Source organism: Scyliorhinus canicula, chromosome 8 (assembly GCF_902713615.1).
Source record: "Scyliorhinus canicula chromosome 8, sScyCan1.1, whole genome shotgun sequence".
Classification (NCBI taxonomy): domain Eukaryota; kingdom Metazoa; phylum Chordata; class Chondrichthyes; order Carcharhiniformes; family Scyliorhinidae; genus Scyliorhinus; species Scyliorhinus canicula.
Window position 1 is genome coordinate 168,912,993 of NC_052153.1, and position 21,934 is coordinate 168,934,926.

The 21,934-nt window shown below is 48.5% G+C and overlaps 1 pseudogene; it reads right to left on the reverse strand.

Moving 5' to 3' along the window:
- Positions 1–21,934, reverse strand: part of LOC119970686 — a 216,920-nt pseudogene that overhangs the window by 185,551 nt on the left and 9,435 nt on the right.

The window sequence follows — 21,934 nt, forward strand, 5'->3', positions numbered from 1 at the left end:
CCTTAGTATCCAAAAAGGTTGGATGGGGTTACTGGGTTACGGGAATAGGTTGGAGGTGTGGACTTAAGTGGGGTGCTCTTTCCAAGGGCTGGTGCAGACTCGATGGACCAAATGGCCTCCTTCTGCACTGTAAATTCTATGATCTATGATCTATAAGAGGACTGCCAATTGGCAGCTGTTGAAGGAGGTTGGTGCAGCAATAGTGGCTTTGGACTCCTCATTGACACAACAGGCCGAGAAAAATTTGAAGTTTGCAAGGCAAAAGTTGTAAGAATATGGGAATAAACTGAGCAAATACTTTGCTTGCTTGACAAAGAAAAGGCTCACTATAGGATGATCCCCTCTTTGTCTACACAGTAGGTCACTTCTTTGAAAAATTCAATCAGGTTGGTCAGACATGTAATCCCCTCAACATAACCATGCTGACTGTTCTTGATTAATCCCTACCTCTCCAAATGCAGATTAATTCTGACTCTAGGAATTGCTTCCAATAGTTCCCCATCACTGAGGTTAGACTGAGTGACCTGTAGTTTCCAAGTTTATCCCTTCCTCCCTTCTTGAATAATGGTACCACATTGGCTATCCTCCTGTCCTCCAGTACTTCTCCTGTGACCAGACAGGAATTGAAAATGATTGCCAGCGCTCCTTCTATTTCTTCCCATGCCTCAGTATACAGTCTGGGATATATTTACCTGGCCCTGGAGATTTTTCTACTTTTACACCTGCCAGCCAATCAGAAACTCCTCTCTGTCTGTGCTAATTTCTTTAATTTTATCACAGTCCTTCTCTTGAATTCTGTACCCACACCGTCCCTCTCACCAGTGAACACCAACACAAAGTATTCATTTAGAACCCTATCTTCACCCTCTGACTCCACACACAAATTACCATTGTGCTCCTTAATGGGCCCTACTCTTTCCCCAGTTATCCTTTTACCCCTAATGCACTTATTAAAAATTTTTTTTTTATTATCATAGAATTTACAGTGCAGAAGGAGGCCATTCGGCCCATCAAGTCTGCACCGGCTCTTGGAAAGAGCACCCTACCCAAGGTCAACACCTCCACCCTATCCCCATAACCCAGTAACCCCACCCAATACTAAGGGCAATTTTGGACACTAAGAGCAATTTATCATGGCCAATCCACCTAACCTGCACATCTTTGGACTGTGGGAAGAAACCGGATCACCCGGAGGAAACCCACACACGGGGAGGACGTGCAGACAGTGACCCAAGCCGGAATCGAACCTGGGACCCTGGAGCTATGAAGCAATTGAGCTATCCACAATGCTACCGTGCTGCCCCCACTTGTAAAACAACTTAAGATGTTCCTTTCGTTTACTTGTCAGTATCTGTTCGTGTCCCCTTTTTGCTCTCCTAATTTCCTTTTTAACTTCCCTCTTGCACATTCTAAATGCTTCGAGGGCTTCTGCTGTTTTGAGTGCTCGTTAGCCTTTTCCCCTTTTTCTCCTTATCCAATGCAGTATATCTCGCGATATTGAGGGCTCACTGGATTTGTTGGCCCCACCCTTTTTCTTTATTGGAACATGTTAGTCCTGTACTCTGCCGATTTCCTTCTTGAATAGTGTCCCACTGTTCTGTCACATATTGACCGAAAATGTCTGCTCCCAGTCCATGCTGGCCAAATCGTATCTGATCTTATTAAAATCGGCCTTCCTCCAATTAAGAACTTTGATTTCAGGTTCACCCTTGTCCTTTTCCATCACAATCTTGAATCCAAAGGAGTTATGATCACTGTCTCTCCCACTGATTTCAACCGCTTGCCCGACTTTGTTGCCTAAAAATGAAGTCCAGGACTACCTCCTCTCTGATCTAGTCTCCTATATCCCAAGCCATGCTCTGATGGAATGTTTATTCCCCTCCCATTCAAAGTTAAGGATTGATGAGACCATCAATTCACGCGACACGTGGTTAGAAGTGAACAGTGGTTTTAATCGTCTTACAACAGAGCCTGCCCTGTGACAAGATGAACTCCGGATGAACTGGCAGGCAGGCTCGCAGCATCAACCTTTATACTTCCGGTTAGGGAGAGGAGCCGTGGGTGGAGCCAAGGGTGGAGCCCAGTACAAACTCCCGTACACTCCCAGTGCATCTCTCCCTAGTGGCAGAGCAGCGCAACTGCTCGTGTGCCGAGCTTACAGAGACATAGTACAACATGTGTAATACAGTGTGAATTACGCTACTGTGATTCACCATAAGGATGCCCCATGAGATAGCACATGATAAATCCAGTAAGAATTACCAATTCAATGGTAAGTGATGCAAAATGTATTCACAGTGTTCTTGTTTATTGAATCTTGTACCTGTCTGAAAGGTGTCCTGAGATTATCGAGCCGCACAGAACTCCCAGGAAAAATATTGATGTGGTAAACGGCCCTTTCCATTTTTTGTCACACACTAGGTCCCACTACAGGAAGGTATAACATTTGAAGGCATGAGACTTTTATCTTAGAACATGGTTAACACTTTTAAGATACTTCTGTAAAATTCTTACACCACAACCTAATTTTCATTTGATATTTTGAAAGTATACCGGGAGATTTTTGCCAGTGTCACTACTGGTGGTAAATTAAATTCATCACCCGTGTAAGAACAGGAGCATTCTATCTCTTAAATCACAATATGCACAATAGATTAATCTGCTACAAAAAGTCGAGCTGGGACTACTTAACACTATAATATCGAATTGTTGCTGAATACACATAGTTAATAGGACTTGGGCCGATGGTGCCATAGTAATAATGTCATTTCACTTTTAAAATAAAGATCCAGGCTCTGAGGATATGGGTTCAAAACCCACCACAGTAGCTGGTGGAATTTAATTTCAATTAATAAATCTGGACCTGAATTCTTAAGAATGTGGGAGCTAGGCACCCGCCGTCCAGAAGCCTGGAGGGGAATACAGCTCCGCTGACACCGGCAGCCCTACTGCCATTTCAAGTTCTAGTGAGCATTGATTGGCAGAAGGCAGGTTATTCATTGTCACTTGGGTGGTAGTCCTTTCCATGGAGAGTGCCACAGTAGCCAGAGGAGGCGTTGCAGCAATGAGCCTGGAACTAAGTGCAGGAAGCCAAATTTAAAAAGCAGGTTTGGTCATTTTACTGTTTCCTCCCACGCTGTCATTTGCGCTTCACCCAACAGCCCAAAAAATTGAGGATGGGTGGGAAAAGGTCCTGAAATGACAACAAGGTGTTCACTTAAGAGCCCTATTTGTGCAAGGGTGGGCTCCCAACCTACCGCCGAGGCACTGCCCAACCCACCGTAAAATTAATTCCAGTTCAGGGCAGGGGGTTCCTGGAGAGAAACCCATCCATGCATGTCACACTCCCCGCCGCCCCCCCCCCCCCCCCCCACCCAACTCAAAATCCGTTGGGGCAGCAGATAATCCTGGCCTAAACTGGGGTTTTACAAACTCAGGGTTGCAACCCGAGGGTGGGTCGCAGGCGGGTATCGGGAAGGTTGTGTAGCGATTGGTATTGGCGTTCCCGATCGTGGGAAGAAGTCCCTAACTGCCACGATCTGCTTTTAAGAATGCTGGCCATGGGCAGTCCCCGATTGATTGCAGTGTTTAGGGGGGGCAGGGAGCGCGAGGCTGGGCTGTGTGCTGGTCACCGCGCACGAGGGGGGGGGGGGGGGGGGGACATGGGCTGACGGGCGCCCACATGGACACGCAGTGCTAACAGTGATGGGCCCAGCTTGGAGCTCCGCTCCAGTGCTTGTCCTTTGCGCGCTGCCTCGGCTCGTTCCCTGCCACCGATTGGCAGTATGCAACATGCAACTCCTTGGTGAATGGCTGGCACAACATCCTCTTTTACCCCCACGGCGGTAATTACTGGTTGGGAAGTGGTCTGTGACTGGGTAAAATGCAGTGAGAGGAAGCCAGGCCAGGTGTGTCGGGGAGGACATAGACGTAGAACATACAGTGCAGAAGGAGGCCATTCGGCCCATCGAGTCTGCACCGACCCACTTAAGCCCTCACTTCCACCCTATCCCCGTAACCCAATAACCCCTCCTAAACTTTTTGGACACGAAGGGCAATTTATCATGGCCAATCCACCTAACCTGCACGTCTTTAGACTGTGGGAGGAAACCGGAGCACCCGGAGGAAACCCACGCAGACACGTGGAGGAAGTGCAAATTCCACACAGACAGTGACCCAAGCCAGGAATCGAACCTGGGACCATGGAGCTGTGAAGCACCTGTGCGAACCACAGTGCTACCGTGCTGCCCTCGGAAGTAAGTGCTTTTGATGAGAATGAAGCAGGAGGCGACTTGGATGTTTTGATAGTGCAATGCAGTGGAACCAGTGAGAAATAGAGTGACATTGTGCGTGTTTGGCAAGTTACTTCATCTCATCTGAAGTCGTAGTTTGTAAAGTAAAAATAAGATTGTACTTTTTTCGATTATTGTTTAAATTTATAAAGAAATGGGAATATATTTCAAACAAAGTTTGTGTGTAAACATTGCCCATGCAGGCTCGACGTCGCAAATTCTCCAGCCGGGAATAGGCTAGCAGCGGCATGACGCCATCCGTGACGGCATCACCCGTCAAGGACGCGCACGCCGTCACTGACGCCGCGCGGCGTCGCAGCACAAAGGACCCCCCGCGTCGCAGCACAAAAGACCCCCCCCGTGGCAGCACAAAAGACCCCCCGCGTCGCAGCACAAAAGACCCTCCCCCCTAGACCCGTCAAAATGGCCGCCCGCACGCAGCGCCAAGGTTCCAGGAGCGGTACATCAAGGCGGTCCTGGACGCAGTGGAGCAGAGGAGGGAGGCCTGTACCCCGGACACGGCCGTAGGAAAGCACCATGCCTCAGCCGGCGCCTGTGGGGGGGAGGTGGCAGAGGCCGTCAGTGCCGTGGCCATGACAGCAAGGACAGGCATCCAGTGTCACAAGAAGATCAATGACCTTGTCAGGGCAGCCAGGGTGAGTACTCCACCTCCTACCTCCGATGGGCGGCACAGCCCTAGGTGCAAACTACATGGCTGCACCCACCCATGCAGGCTGCAGTGACAGTATGGGTTGTGAACCTCTGCCAACATGCACACAACCGCTGGTCCGCATGAGGACCTGAGGGGGTCCACCCGAAATGCGACCACTCACCAGCCATGAGGAGGCCCTGGAACTTGCAGGAGGACCCGAGGACCGGGAGACTGGTGAGACCCCCCACTGCCTGCCCCCTTTCCCCCTTCCCCCTATCCCCCCTTCCCCATATCCCCCTTTCCCTATATCCCCCTTCCCCCATATCCCCTATATTCCCCCTTTTCCCCATATGCCCCTTCCCCCATATCCCCCTTATCCCCATATCCCCCTTCCCCTATAACCCCAAATCCCCCTTGCCCCATATCCCCCCTTCCACCATACCCCCTTCCCCATATCCCCCCTTCCCCTATATGCCCCTTCCCTCACATCCCCCTCCCCCATACACCCTTTCCCCATATCCCCGTTCCCCCATATCCCCCATATCCCCCTTCCCCCATATCCCCCTTCCCCCATATCACCCATATTCCCCCTTCCTCATATTCCCCCTCCCCCCATATTCCCCCTTCCCTCATATCCCCCTTCCCCATATCCACCATATTCCCTTCCCCCATATTCCCCATATCCCCGTTCCCCCATATCCCCATATCCGCCCTTCCCCCATATTCCCCATATCCCCCTTCCCCCATATCCCCCATATTCCCCCTTCCCCCATATTCCCCCTCCCCCCATATTCCCCCTCCCCCCATATTCCCTGCAAGCACAAGCACAATCAATATCCAGTTCTGCAACAAATAATCAAGAAGCAAGAAACAATGCTCATAGTGATGATGCAATGACATGCGAGTTACAAGAACAGAGAAGAGCTACTTTGAATGTAGAGACAAATACAAGTGTATCCATTACTAATCAACCCAGGCGACCACCCCCAGGACGATCCAGGGCGGCCATAAGCCAGGAAAAGACCCGGCCCAACAGGCATACAACGCCCCCAGGACAATCCAGGCGGCCACAAGCCAGGGACGGACCCGGAGCACCAGGGAGTCGACACCCCCATCTAGTACGCGTGCGGCGACGCTCGCGGGCCAGACCCAGCGACGAGGGGGGGCAGCCACATGAACAGGCCCCCGTTGCAGCCGACCCAGGACACACCTACCCAAGACACACATATCCAGGACACCCCTACCCAGGACACTGACGCCCAGGACACACCTACCCAGGACACTGACGCCCAGGACACACCTACCCAGGACACTGACGCCCAGGACACACCTACCCAGGACACTGACGCCCAGGACACACCTACCCAGGACAATGACGCCCAGGACACTGACGCACATGACACCAACACACAGGGGACGGATGGACAAGAATCACCACACCAGGGGACCCTGGACTTCGGGTCGGATGAGGAGCACGACACTATGCCACTGCTTTCTCCTACACCCTCCACCATCGCAGATACACTCACCTCGGTTGGGCACTTTAGCGATGAGGCATCTGGGACACTAACTGGTGCGCATAACACAGCCGTCCCAGTACAGCAGGTGGAGGCAGGAGCAGCCGAGGGGCCGGGTGGTCGGAGGGCAGCCTGGCGCAGGCAACCATCTGACGTCCAGATGGGCCGCTGGTTCCTGGAGTTACCACACCCACCCATAGACCCGATACAGTCACGGACCAAGGGACGATTGAAGGGGGTGACGGCCGGCTTGCAGCAGCTGCAGATGCAGGTGGAGGAGTCCACCCGCATGCTGGAGCTGGGAGTGGTGCCGGTCATGCGTGCCACCCAGGCCGAAACCGCACGGGCGGCGTCTGCGGTGGAGGCAATGGGTGCGACGGTGTCAAACATGGGTCGCAGTATGCAAGGCCTGGGGCAGCGTCTGTGGACATGTCTGCTCTCTCACAGGAAGCCGTGAACCAGAGCCAGCAGCAGATCATAGAGGCGCTCAATGCCGTGGCCCAGTCTCACCAGGCCATGGCTGGGGCCATCGGCGCCTTTGCCTAGGTGCTAGCCGGCGTCGCCCAGACACAGACAGGGATGGCCAACTCCCTGAGCTCCATGGCTGCAAACTTGCAGACCCTTGTTGATACCAGGGTGAGCATCCAGGACTGGCAGCGCCAGGTGTCCAGGGGGGTGGGGGGGGGGTGGGGAAGAGGTGGGGGGCGTCGGATGCTTGATCCGTTCGCATCCCTGACCCATGTAGAGGCCATCGGGCACCCCGAGGGAGGAGGACGTGCTGGGGCCCGTTCCAGCGGGAGGTCGGGGAGGTCCCGGAACACCGCGACACCTCGGAACCCCCTCCCCCCTTCCGTCCCAGGTGCATCTGGTGGGCAACGGGCAGGGCAGGCTGGCAGCTCACCATCCCAGTCGCCCGAGCCGCAGCCCGGCCCATCTAGGCCGGGCCGCTCCAGGAAACGGCCACCAAAGGGGTCCCACGTCCCAGGGCAGGAATCACAGAAGTCCACCTCCAGTTCTGCTGTGCCGTCTGGGGACCCTGCTAGACGTAGTCAAAGGGTCCGTAAGGCCAAAAAATTAGACACTGAGTAACTTGGCACGGGTGCAGGGCACAGATTAGTTATAGGGGCTATGGCACGTGTATGAACTGTTTGTTATTAAAATAATTTTCACACCTACAGAAGCTGTTTTTTTGCTCTGTCCGATGAGTGCAGGGCTGTGGTGTGAGGTGAGCGCCAGTGTGTGCGCGAGGGGGTGATAGAATGTCAGCCTCAGGTGAGTATGACCCCCCCCCCTACCCCGGTCACCCTCGCCATCCCCCCCAGTCAGAGGACGGGACCGTGCAATGCAATGTCATGGCCGCATGCAGGGATGGTCCGGTTGGAGGGTGATACTGTGGCCATGGGTCAGATATTGTCCAACGATGTAGAGCCCAGAGCTCATAGCAGAGCGGGTTGTCATCACCCACCATGGCCTCCAATAGACACGCTTCCACCGGCGACCACGTGAGCCCGGCCCGTTGTGCCGCAGGTTGATGTGCAATAGAGGGGTGGTGTGCATGCGGGTGGTTGGTGATGGGTGGGGTGGTGTGCATGCGGGTGGTTGGTGGTGGGTGGGTGGGTGGGGTGAGGGTGGTTGGTGGTGGGTGAGTGGGTGGTGGTGAGGGTGGTAGGCTGGTGTCGCAGTGTGCAGTCTGTGCCCATATGCGGCGATTCCCAAGCTCTCCTAGTCAGTGAACCGGGCGGCTATCAGCCTGTCCCGTGCCCGCTGGCCCAGCCAGTAACGGTGGGCAGCCTCCCGTCCATGTCCAGCTGTCTGTCCTGACCATTGCCCCCATCCTCCTCATCTGGGGAGGTCTGCGCCTCGTCCTGCTGCTCCTCCCCTTTCCTCTCCTCTGCCTGCAGCACATCGCCCCTCTGTTGGGCTATGTTGTGTCGGATGCAGCAGACCACAACGATGCGGTTTTCACACCTATCTGACGCATACTAGAGGGCCCCTCCAGAGTGGTCCAGGCATCTGAAGCGCATCTTTAGCAGCCCAAAGCACCTCTCCATCACACCCGTGGTTGCTGTATGGGCATCGTTGTAGAGGTTCTCCGCGTCAGTCTGTGGCCTCCGTAAAGGTGTCATCAGCCACGACCACAATGGGTAACCCCTGTCGCCCAGCAACCAGCCCCTCAGCCGGAGGGGGGGGGGGGGGGGGGGGGGGGGGGGGCGTCCCTCGAACATGGTGGGGATGAAAGATTGCACTAATACAAATGAGTCATGTACACTGCCCGGGTACCAGGCACAGACAGGCAGGATCATCATGCGGTGGTCGCAGACCACCTGGATGTTCATGGAATAGGTCCCCTTCCAATTGGTGAACAAAGCCCTATTATCTGCAGGTAGCCGCACGGCGACGTGCATCCCATCGATCACAGCCTGGACCATTGGCATCCTGGCAACTGCAGCGAAGCCCGCTGCCCGGGCATCTGGGCTGGCCTGGTGCACAGGGAACTGGATGTAGTGGTCCGCAATGGCATATAGGGCGTCTGTCACTGCACGGATGCACCGATGCCTGCGCGATGCCGGACAGGTCTCCACTCGGCACCTGGAATGACCCCGTGGCATAAAGGTTCAGGGCCACCATAACCTTGACGGCCATGGGGAGAGGGTGTCCTCCCCCAGTGCCACGTGGTGCCAGGTGTGCCATCAGGTGACAGATGTGTGCCACGGTTTCCTGGCTCATCCGGAGTCTCCTTCTGCATGCCCGGTCCGTGACGTCCTGGTATGACGAGCGGGGCTGCTACACACGGGGCCTAATCGGGCGTCTCCGTCTCTGTGGCATCACTACCATCTCCTCATCCTCCTCGTCCTGTCATGCGGGCAGCCCTACAGCCTGGGCGGCTGCCACCTGCCTCCCTGCAGCACGCTCCTCTGCGACAGCCTCCGTCGCCTCCCTGGCACGCTCCTGCTCCAGCTCCCCCAGGGCAACATGGAGAAGTGCGGCTTCCGCCATGGCGGCCATCATCGCTGGGTGATGACTAAACATAACAGCCTGCAGGGGGTGGGGGGGGGGGGGGATAGATGACATGTCACCATTGCCCTCCCCCCAGCCCCTCCTTCTCCCCAGCCTCTCTCCCCCGCCACACAGACTCCAATGGCTCCTGCAACCAGTGGCGGACTGGCCAAGGTGTCAGCTTGCCCGATGACAAGTGGGCCCCTGATGAAGTGGGCCCCCTATATCAAATAAAAATGCAATAAAGGAACAAACACAGACAACTGTTTTAGTAATAAAAGGAATAAGAAAAAAAAGAGAACAGGACACAAATAAGCAGTGCATGAAAAGGAACGAAGCAGGGGAGGTAGTGGAAGGATGTGGAATAGGGGGGCCCGGGTCGGGCACAATTAAGGAAATTCCATGTTTTCAGCAAGAGTGTGTGAATTTAAAGATAAAGTTACAATTTGTGATTTGAGATGGTCGGCAACTTCAAAGGATATCAAGCAGTAGTCTTGGTTCAGCCGGTACATCGGTCCGGGGCCCAGAGAGCCAAGAAGGGGCCCGTGAATCTCTGAAGAGCCCTTAAAAATTATAATTAATTAGATAAATAAATCTCCAACTTCTTTCCTGAGATTTGTATTCTAACTTAATAAAATAAAATTGTTTTTAAAAAGAGCAATACCAAATAAAAATGCATTAAAGAAACAAACAAATAATCACTCAGTGTATGAAGGAACGAAGCAGTGTTAAACGGATGTGAAAAGGAGTGGAGGGTGGGGGGGGGGGGGGTGGGGGGGGCAGGGGGGGCTGGTTCACCCGGGTCGGACATAGTTGGAAATCCACGTTTTCAGCAAGAGTGTGTGAACTTAAAGATAAAGTTACAGTTCGTGATTTGAGATGGTCGGCAACTTGAAAGGATATCAAGCAGTGAATAGGGTCGTGATGTCACTGAAAAGGAGAAGCGGTACCTTTGACCGTGAATCATGAGGTCAAAGATATTGAAGTGATAAGCCATGATCGGTAAACTCAAAGGGTTGCGACTTGCAACACTACACTGGTATCACACTGGACATGTTAACTTTGGTCATGGGACCATTCTTAATGTCTGACTATAGTCGGACCAAACTTCTAAGTTTCAACAGTTGTCTCAGTTGCTTGCTGGTGTGAACACTGGACAGTGGATTGTCTCCTCTTCTGAAGCTGCATAGGCCACAGTAGTATTGACTAATGAACATAGCCTATTGAAGTGTAAGTAAGTTATTTTATATTTTTTATCAAGTAAGGGTTTATCTGGCGTTCCTTCAAGTTATTCTTGCAATCATCAATATTCATTTTTCCCAATGTGTGCTATTTTTAATTAAGTTTTTATTTCAGGAATATTACCCCTACCAGCATGAAAAAGAAAAAGCATAAATCTGGGTCACTAAAACGCAAAGAACAAAAAGAAGCAGAAAGGAAGGAATCAGCCAAGCGATGCAGGCCTATTACAGAGTTTATAATACCACAAGCACAATCCACATCAATATCCAGTTCTGCAACAAATAATCAAGAAGCAAGAAACAATGCTCATGGTGATGATGCAATGACATGCGAGTTACAAGAACAGAGAAGAGCTACTTTGAATGTAGAGACAAATACAAGTGCATCCATTACTAATCAACCCAGGCCCAATATTTCTTCTGGCTTCCTTGTTCCGGTATCTGTACTGCCTAAGTTGCAACATCTGAACACATAGCTTCAACTAGTGACAGGGAATCAGATATTCAGATCCTTGTATATATTTGAAACTACAACCCCGTTATCAAGTTATCTACAGACAAGTGGTTTAGATATGTTTACTGCATGGAGTTTGGTAGATTCAGCTACAACAAAGTTGAAGGAACAGACAAGAACATTTGATAATGTTCACAGCAAGGCTTTGGAATTTGTAAATAAATGTAATGACAGGATTTCACAGATGAATATGGATGAAAATCAAACATTGGAAATTGATGCATTGAAAACAGGATTGCCAAGAGGCAGAGGAAGAAGAAAAGAATGGCAAATGAGCTTATTGATGATGAAAGAAATTCCTCAGATTCTCTAGCTGATTTTCGAATAAATGTGTTTAACCTAATAATGGATCGCATTGTCCAGTCACTAGTATCACGCTTTGTACAACACAAACAGTTGTATAAAGATTTGTCCTGCTTGGACCCAGCAACGTTTATAACTACTGCAGAGAAGGGCCTTGAAGATGAAGCATTGGAAGGTATTATTAAGCTGTTTCCACAAATCAGCAAAGATCAAGTAATATTGGAATTGTTTTCTTTTGCTTCAAACTTTGATGTATTAAAGCTATTGCTTAATGATGGTGAGAATATGGATTCCAGTTGCAACAATTGTAAAATTTGCAGCACTTGCCCATCGTGTGTACTAAAATTTCTGGCATCCAACAGACTTCATGACAAGGCATATGATAACCTTTATGAACTTTATAAAGTCATCTGCACACTATCAGTTACTCAAGTCCAATGTGAGAGGACATTTTCAAAGCTAAAGATCATAAAGACAAGGTTAAAAAATTCGCTGTCTGAGGAGAATTTGGAATCATACATGCTGCTATCCATTGAAAAGGAATTGTTAGATGAATTGGATGCAGAAGCAATTATTGGCAGATTCGCACAATCGTCTAGCGAACACAAACGATTGCTCTTAATATCGTGGACTGCATGCAATGCTCTATTGTGCTCTTGAACTATCTGTTAATGTGTAAATTGTGCAGTAAACTATTTAAAAATATCAACCAATTACTTAAAAATGTTTTTAAAAATTAAAAATTCAATTATAACATTCTGTATTTACATTTGGTATCTACTGCCAGTAATATGTACAGTACATGTACACTGTAATTACTAAGAAATACACATTTATTCCACAAACATTTTAATTGTACCCTTTTTTCCATATGTATTTTTTGAATATTTTATTTAATCGTTATGAAAATTAAATGATAGCATTGTAGTTGTGGGTGGGCCCCCTTTGTCTCCAGGCAACCAATATTTTTAGGCCCAGTCCGCCACTGCCTGCAACCCCCCCCCCCCCCCCCCCCCCACCACCACCTGCATCCGTGCCGTCACTTCTCCGGCAGCCACCCCACGCCGACCCCAACCTCCGTGCTGGCCGGCGTCAACCAACACGACTGGTTGGCGCCGATGGAATTTTTGGGGGGCCGGAGAATATCGCGGGACAGCCGGGCGGGATTTACGCTGCCCCCCTTGGCGATTCTCCGAACCACCAGGGCATCAGACTATCCCACCCCAGGTATTGGAAATAAAGTTTTAAAACCGATCTGCTTCACTGATGTCCTTTTGGGAAGGAAATCTGCTATCTTTATCTTGCCTAGCCAACATGTGACTCCAGACCCACAGCAATGTGGTTGACGCTTAAAAATAATGGTGTTTGCGAAATCACTCTGTTGACTTAAGTTTGAGGTCTATAATTATGGGACTTTTTTTCTGCATTACTAATGTCACAACATATCATTATCACAGTGGGGTGCCTTTTTTGTTGTATCTTTTAATGGGATGTGGGTGCTAGGCCAGCTTTTGTAATGCGCATCCCTGATTGAACTTCAGAAGGGGCTGATGAGCTATCATTCTGAGCCACTGCAATCTATGTGGCATGAATGCACCCAGTTCTATTTGGGAAGACCCAGCGACAGTGAAGTAACACCGATTATAGCTCCAAGTCAGGTTGGCTCAGAGGACAACTTGCAGGTGGTGATGTTCCTATGCTCTCCTGCCTTTTTAGGTCATGGAGAGTGTGGGTTAGGAAACTGCTGTCGAAGGAGCTTTGGTAAGTTGCTGCACTGCATCTTGTAGATGGGAAACACTGTTGCCACTGTGCATCGGTGGTGGAGGGAGTGAATAATTAAAGTGGTAGATGGAGTCCAAACAAATGTGTTGACTTCTCCTGGATGATGTTGAGCATCTTGAGTTTTGTTAGAACTGCATTCACCAAACATATTGAGAATATTCCATCAGAATCCTGACTTATGCCTTGTAGGTGATGGACAGCCTTGGGGAGTCAACAGGTAAATTACCCTCTGCTGAATTGCAAGCCTCTGAACTGTCATTAGCTACAGATTCTATGTGACTGGTCCAGTTCAGTTTCAGGCCAATGGTGACCCCCAGAATGTTGATAGCGGATTCAGTGATGTTATTGCCATTGAATGTCATGGGGAGTTGGTTGGATCCTCCCTTGTTGGAGAAGGTTATTGTCTGGCATTTGTGTGATACTAATGTTCCTTCCCACATATTGACCCAAGCCTGAATATTGTCCAAGTTTTGCTGCATACGACAAGGATGTCTTCAGTATCTGAGAAGTCACTAATGATGCAGAACATTGTGCAATCATCATTGAACATCCCTACCCTTTGATGAAGGGAAGGTAATTGATAAAGGGAAGGTGGTAAGAGAGGGGGAGGGGTGGCATTGTTAGTCAAGGACAGTATTACGGTGGCTGAGAGGACATTTGATGAGGACTCGAATACTGAGGTAGTATGGGCTGAGTTAAGAAACAGGAAAGGAGAGGTCACCCTGTTAGGGATTTTCTATAGGCCTCCGAAAAGTTCCAGAGATGTAGAGGAAAGGATTGCAAAGATGGTTCTGGATAGGAGTGAAAATAACAGGGTAGTTGTTATGGGCGACTTTAACTTTCCAAATATTGACTGGAAACACTATAGTTCGAGTACTTTAGATGGATCCGTTTTTGTCCAATGTGTGCAGGAGAGTTTCCTGATGCAGTATGTAGATAGGCCAACTAGAGGCGAGGCCGTATTGGATTTGGTACTGGGTAATGAACCAGGACAGGTGTTAGATTTGGAGGTAGGTGAGCATTTTGGTGATAGTGACCACAATTCGATTACGTTTACTTTAGCGATGGAAAGGGATAGGTATAAACCGCAGGGCAAGAGTTATTGCTTGGGGAAAGGCAATTATGATGCGATGAGGCAAGACTTAGGATGCATCGGCTGGAGAGGAAAACTGCAGGGGATGGGCACAATGGAAATGTGGAGCATGTTCAAGGAACAGCTACTGCGTGTCCTTGATAAGTATGTACCTGTTAGGCAGGGAGGAAGTGGTCGAGTGAGGGAACCATGGGTTACTAAAGCAGTTGAATCACTTGTCAAGAGGAAGAAGGAGGCTTATGTGAAGATGAGACGTGATGGTTCAGTTGGGTCGCTTGAGAGTTGCAAGTTAGCTAGGAAGGCTCGAAAGAGAGAGCTAAGAAGAGCCAAGCAAGGACATGAGAAGTCTTTGGCAGGTAGGATCAAGGATAACCCTAAAGCTTTCTATAGGTATGTCAGGAATAAAAGAATGACTAAGGTAAGAGTAGGGCCAGTCAACGACAGTAGTGGGAAGTTGTGCGTAGAGTCCGAGGAGATAGGAGAGGTGCTAAATGAGTATTTTTTGTCAGTATTCACACAGGAGAAAGACAAAGTTGTCGAGGAGAATACTGAGATACAGGCTACTAGACTAGAAGGGCTTGAAGTTCATAAGGAGGAGGTGTTAGCGATTCTGGAAAGTGTGAAAATAGATAAGTCCCCTGGGCCGGATGGGATCTATCCTAGGATTCTCTGGGAAGCTAGGGAGGAGATTGCTGAGCCTTTGGCTTTGATCTTTAAGTCATCTTTGTCTACAGGAATAGTGCCAGAGTACTGGAGGATAGTAAATGTTGTCCCCTTGTACAAGAAGGGGAGTAGAGATAACCCCGGTAACTATAGACCAGTGAGCCTTACTTCTGTTGTGGGCAAAGTCTTGGAAAGGTTTATAAGAGATAGGATGTATAATCATCTGGAAAGGAATAATTTGATTAGAGATAGTCAACATGGTTTTGTGAAGGGTAGGTCGTGCCTCACAAACCTCATTGAGTTCTTCGAGAAGGTGACCAAACAGGTGGATGAGGGTAAAGCAGTTGATGTGGTGTATATGGATTTCAGTAAAGCGTTTGATAAGGTTCCCCACAGTAGGCTATTGCAGAAAATACAGAGGCATGGGATTCAGGGTGATTTAGCAGTTTGGATCAGAAATTGGCTAGCTGATAGAAGACAAAGAGCGGTGGTTGATGGGAAATGCTCTGACTGGTGTCCAGTTACTAGTGGTGTGCCACAAGGATCTTTTTTGGGGCCGTTGCTGTTTGTCATTTTAATAAATGACCTGGAGGAGGGCGTAGAAGGATGGGTGAGTAAATTTGCAGATGACACTAAAGTCGGTGGAGTTGTGGACAGTGCAGAAGGATGTTACAAGTTACAGCGGGACATAGATAAGCTGCAGAGCTGGGCTGACAGGTGGCAAATGGAGTTTAATGCAGAAACGTGTGAGGTGATTCATTTTGGAAGGAATAACAGAAAGGCAGAGTACGGGGCTAATGGTAAGATTCTTGGTAGTGTGGACGAGCAGAGAGATCTTGGTGTCCATGTCCATAGGACCCTGAAAGTTGCCACCCAGGTTGAGAGGGTTGTTAAGAAGGTGTACGGTGTGTTAGCTTTTGTTGGTAGAGGAATTGAGTTTCGGAGCCATGAGGTCATGTTGCAGTTGTACAAAACTCTGGTGCGGCCGCATTTGGAGTATTGTGTGCAGTTCTGGTCGCCACATTATAGGAAGGATGTGGAACCATTGGAAAGGGTACAGAGGAGATTTACCAGGATGTTGCCTGGTATGGAGGGAAGATCATATGAGGAAAGGCTGAAGGACTTGAGGCTGTTTTCGTTAGAGAGAAGAAGGTTAAGAGGGGACTTAATTGAGGCATACAAGATGATCAGAGGATTAGATAGGATGGACAGTGAGAGCCTTTTTCCTCGGATGGTAATGTCCAGCATGAGGGGTCATAGCTTTAAATTGAAGGGAGATAGATATAGGACAGATGTCAGAGGTAGGTTCTTTACTCAGAGAGTACTGAGGGCGTGGAATGCCCTGCCTGCAACAGTAGTGGACTCGCCAACACTAAACGCATTCAAATGGTCATTGGATAGACATATGGACGATAAGGGAATAGTGTAGATCAGGGGTGGGCAAACTACAGCCCGCGGGCCGCATGCGGCCCGACAAAGGTTTTTATGCGGCCCGCCAATGAGGTGCCCGGAATCATAACCGGCATTTTTGAAAAGCCGCCGGGGAAAAGCCGCTGAAGTAAATGCGCTTATTGAATAACAACAATAAGCCTTATTATTGTTTGTAACCTGGACTCCTATTGGTCGCACACCCAACTAAACCAACCAATGAGACAGCCCCACTCATCCACCCCACTACGCGCGTTTTTATCGTTGACTCGGCTAGGCTGTGCTTCTGTCAGTGTTAAGGATCAGCACAAGCAACTTGACACCTGATTTCAACAAACTGGTAAATGACTGCAGTCAGATGCATCATTCTCATTGACATTGTTCTGTTACTTACTGAGTTACTTTGTTTTTCAAATAAATGTGCTTTTTTTTCTTAAAATATTAATTATTTTACTTAATATACTATGCGGCCCTTTAAAATTGTGAATTTCTGAATGTGGCCCTTGCACGGAAAAGTTTGCCCACCCCTAGTGTAGAGGGACTTTAGAGGGGTTTCACAGGACGGTGCAACATCGTGGGCCGAAGGGCCTGTACTGCGCTGTAATGTTCTATGTTCTAGCTGAAGATGGTTTAATCTGCAGCACTACACTGCAAAACAATTCACAGTTCACTCTTTGATTGACAGGCCCAAGTCATTATAGAGTCTTTGGTGCGGGGCTATGATTACAAATATTTTTATAGGGATTAAGCACTTGAATGAAATTCATGTTCTTTTATAAGGGATTATGTAGTTGAGGGAATATAAAAGTTGTGAATGTATTTTTGAATAAGGGTTTTTTTAAATGAAGGAAATAGTATGCCATAGATAATTAGAACTCTAGGTTATTTCATCTCAGCAAGAGGTAGATTCTGCATGAATTAGCATGAAGGGTCCAAGGGTAGCGGATAGGGGTATGTGTTGTCAACACATTGGCACAGGTTTAAAACAACCATGTAGTTGTGAGAGGGTCATAGGTCGGCATGGAGACCGTGAAGAGCCATGAGTGCTAAGTGAAGGTGCATGGAAAGTGTGTGGGTGGGTAAAGGGTGAAAGTGGGAGAGATGTATTTTGTTATTTTTACAAAGGGGAAAAGTCCCAGTTCACCAAGGTGGGAATAGTGCACAGCCAACTTCTGCACCCAACAATCTGGGGGTTTCTGCCAAAATTGGTCGAGCTGTCTCATGGACTAGCCAAGCAACAGCCTGACATCATCATAATCACAGAATCATACCTTACAAATAATACCCCAGCCACCACTGTCCCTATCCCTGGGTATGTCCTGTCCCACCGGAATGACAGACCCAGCAGAGGTGGTGGCATAATAGTATGCAGTCAGGAGGGAGTTGCCCAGGTAGTTCTCAACATCAAATCTGGACCTTGGAGTTGGGGACCAAGGGCAATGTGTCCAAGTTTGCAGATGACACTAAGGTGAGTGGTAAAGCGAAAAGTGCAGAGGATACTGGAAGTCGGCAGAGGGATTTGGATAGGTTAAGTGAATGGGCTAGGGTCTGGCAGATGGAATACAATGTTGACAAATGTGAGGTTATCCATTTTGGTAGGAATAACAGCAAACGGGATTATTATTTAAACGATAAAATATTAAAGCATGCCGCTGTGCAGAGAGACTTGGGTGTGCTAGTGCATGAGTCACAGAAGGTTGGTTTACAGGTGCAACAGGTGATTAAGAAGGCAAATGGAATTTTGTCCTTCATTGCTAGAGGGATGGAGTTTAATACTAGGGAGGTTATTTTGCAATTGTATAAGGTGTTAGTGAGGCCACACCTGGAGTATTGTGTTCAGTTTTGGTCTCCTTACTTGAGAAAGGACGTACTGGCACTGGAGGATGTGCAGAGGAGATTCACTAGGTTAATCCCAGAGCTGAAGGGGTTGGATTATGAGGAGAGGTTGAGTAGACTGGGACTGTACTCGTTGGAATTTAGAAGGATGAGGGGGGAATCTTATAGAAACATTTAAAATTATGAAGGGAATAGATAGGATAGATGCGGGCAGGTTGTTTCCACTGGCGGGTGAAAGCAGAACTAGGGGACATAGCCTCAAAATAAGGCGAAGTAGATTTAGGACTGAGTTTAGGAGGAACTTCTTCACCCAAAGGGTTGTGAATCTATGGAATTCATTGCCCAGTGAAGCAGTTGAGGCTCCTTCAGTAAATGTTTTTAAGGTAAAGATAGATAGTTTTTTGAAGAATAAAGGGATTAAGGGTTATGGTGTTCGGGCCGGAAAGTGGAGCTGAGTCCACAAAAGATCAGCCATGATCTCATTGAATGGCGGAGCAGGCTTGAGGGGCCAGATGGCCTACTCCTGCTCCTAGTTCTTATGTTCTTATGTTCTTCTGGACCTCATAAAAAACCCATGGCACCAGGTCAAACATAGGCGAGGAAACCTCAGGCCGATTATCATATAAGGTTCACCTTCAGCTGCTGAATCAGTACTCCTCCATGTTGAACACCACTTGGAGGAAGAACTGAGGGTGGCAAGGACGCAGGATATCCTCTTGGTTGGGCACTTCTTCGTCCATCACCAAGAGTGGCTCGGTAGTGCCACCATAGACCGAGGTGGTCAGCTCAAAAAGGGCATAGCTGGATGGCACGGTGACCCAGTGGTTAGCACTGCTGCCTCACGGTGCTGAGGACCCGGGTTCGATTCTGGCCCTGGGTCACTGATCGTGTGGAGCTCGCACATTCTCCCCTTGTCTGCATGGGTCTCACCCCCACAACCCAATGATGTGCAGAGTAGGTGTATTGGCCATGTTAAATTACCCCTTAATTGGAAAAAGTAATTGGGTACTCTAAATTTGAAAACAAATAAATAAATAAAATCAAAATTAAAGGGCGTAGCTAATAGACTGGGGCTGCAGTTGGTGTTTATAGAACCAACATGAGGGAAAAACATACTTAACCTCATCCCACCAATCTGCCTGCCGCAAATTCATCTGTCCATGACAGTGTCCATAGGACTGACCACCGCACAGTCCTTGTGGAGATAAAGTCCCGTCTTCAGATTGAAGATACCCTCCATCATGTGTAAGTCATTACCACAGTGCTAAAAGGGATTGACTTTGATCTAGCAACTCATGATTGAGCATTCATGAGGCACTGTGGGCCATCAGCAGCAGCCACAATCTACAGCCTCATGGCCTGGCATATCCCCCATTCTACCATCACCAGAAGGCCAGGAGATCAATCCTGGTTCAATGAAGAGTGCATTGGAATCTTGCCAGGAGCAACACCAGGCATACCTAAAAATGGGGTGTCAACCCAGTAAAGCTACATCATAGGACTACTTACGTGCCAAACAGCATAACCAACAAGTAATAGACAGAGCTAGGCCATCCCACAATCAACGGATCAGATCTAAGCTCTGCAGTCCTGCCATATCCAGCTGTGAATGGTGGTGGACAATTAAACAACTCACTGGAGGAGGAGGCACCACAAATATCCCCATCTGCAGTGATGGAGGAGCCCAGCAGAAATGTGCAGAGGACAAGGCTGAAGCATTCACAACAATCTGCAGCCAGACGTACTGAGCAGATGATCCATCTCAGCCTCCTCCGGAGTTCCCCAGCATTATAGATGACAGTCTTCAACCAATTCATTTAATTCCATGTGATATCAAGAAACAGCTGAAGGCACTGGATACTGCAAAGGCTATGGGCCTGACAATATTTAATCAATATTACTGAAGACATGTACTCCAGCACTTGCCGCACCCCTACCCAAGCTGTTCCAGTATAGCTGCAACACTGGCATCTATCGGCAATGAATAATTACCCAATTTAGAGGACAAATTCAAACAGATCAATTACAGGCCTATCAATTTACTCTTGATCATTAGTAAATTGTTGGATAGGGTCATCAATAGTTTTTTAAAATTCATTTACGGGATGTGGGCGTCGCTGGTTAGGCCAGCATTTATTGCCCAACCCTAGTTGCCCTTCAGGCTGTCAAGCAGCAATGACTCAATAATCGCCTGCTCACGGGTGCTCAGTTTGGATTCTGACAGGGTCACTCAGTTCCTGACCTCATTACAGCCTTGGCTCAAACATGGACAAAAGGGCTGAATTCCAGAAGTGAGTTTAGAGTGATTGCCCTTGACACCAATGCAGCATTTGACTGATGGCATCAAGGGGCCCCATCAAAACTAGATTCAATGAAAATCACGGGGGAAAACTCTCCAATGGTTGGAGTCATACATAGAACAAAGAATGATGCAGCAAGACCTAGATAATAGATAGGCTTGAACTGACAAGTGGCAAGTGATATTCATGCCACACAAGTGCCTGTCAATGACTATCTCCAACAAAAGAGTATTTGTCCACCATCCCTTCACATTCAACATCATTACCATCACCGAATCCCACAACGATCAACATCTGGGGGTTACCATTCAACAGAAACCAAACTGGACTAGCCATAGAAATACTATGGCTACTAAGGCAGGTCGGAGGCTAGGTATCCTGCAGTGGGTAACTCACCACCTGACTCCCCAAAGCCTGTCCACCACCTACAAGGCTCTGGTCAGGAATGTGTTTGAATACTCTTCACTTGCCTGGATGAATGCAGTTCCAACAACACTCAGAAACTCAAGAGAACCCATGGCAAAGCAGCCCTCCGACAAACATTCACACCCTCTGCCATCAACAAACTGTAGGAGCAATGGGTACCATCTACAAACTGCAATGTAGGAACTCACCACGGCTCCTTCGGCAAAACCCCAAAACCTCTACCATCTAGAAGGACTACGGCAGCAGATACAGGGAACCTCACTGCCTGTACGTTCACTTCCAAATAACTCACCATCCTGACTTAGAAATATATTGTCGTTCTTTCACTGTCGCTGGGTTTTAAATAAAGGGTGAAGAAGCAAAAGACAGCATAAGGACATGGGTGCTCAGGCCAGGAGCGGAGGAGAGGGGAATACCATGAGAAGCAAGAAGACAAAGGCAGCCAGTCTGTAGCAGACAACAGGAACCTCAAGTTTTTCATTTAATTTTTGATTCGGGGAATGCCCTGTAGTATATAAGAAGCATAGACAGTTGCAATCAAATAAACTGCATCATCTGAAAATGGTTAACTTTCACTTGGTAACAATTGTGCCACACAAGTGCCAGGAAATGACCATCTCCAACAAGAGAGGATCTGGCCATCGTCCCTTGGCATTCAATACATTATCTTCACTGAAATCCCTACTGTCAACATCCTGTATGTTACCACTGACCAGAAAATGAACTTGACTGGTCATATAAATACTGTGGCTACCAGAATAGGTCAAAGGCAAGTAATCCTGCGGCGATTAACTCACCTCTGGACTCCCCAAAGCCTGTCCACCATCTATAAGGAACAATTCAGGAGTGTGATGGAATACCCTCCACTTGCCTGGATAAGTGAAGTTCCA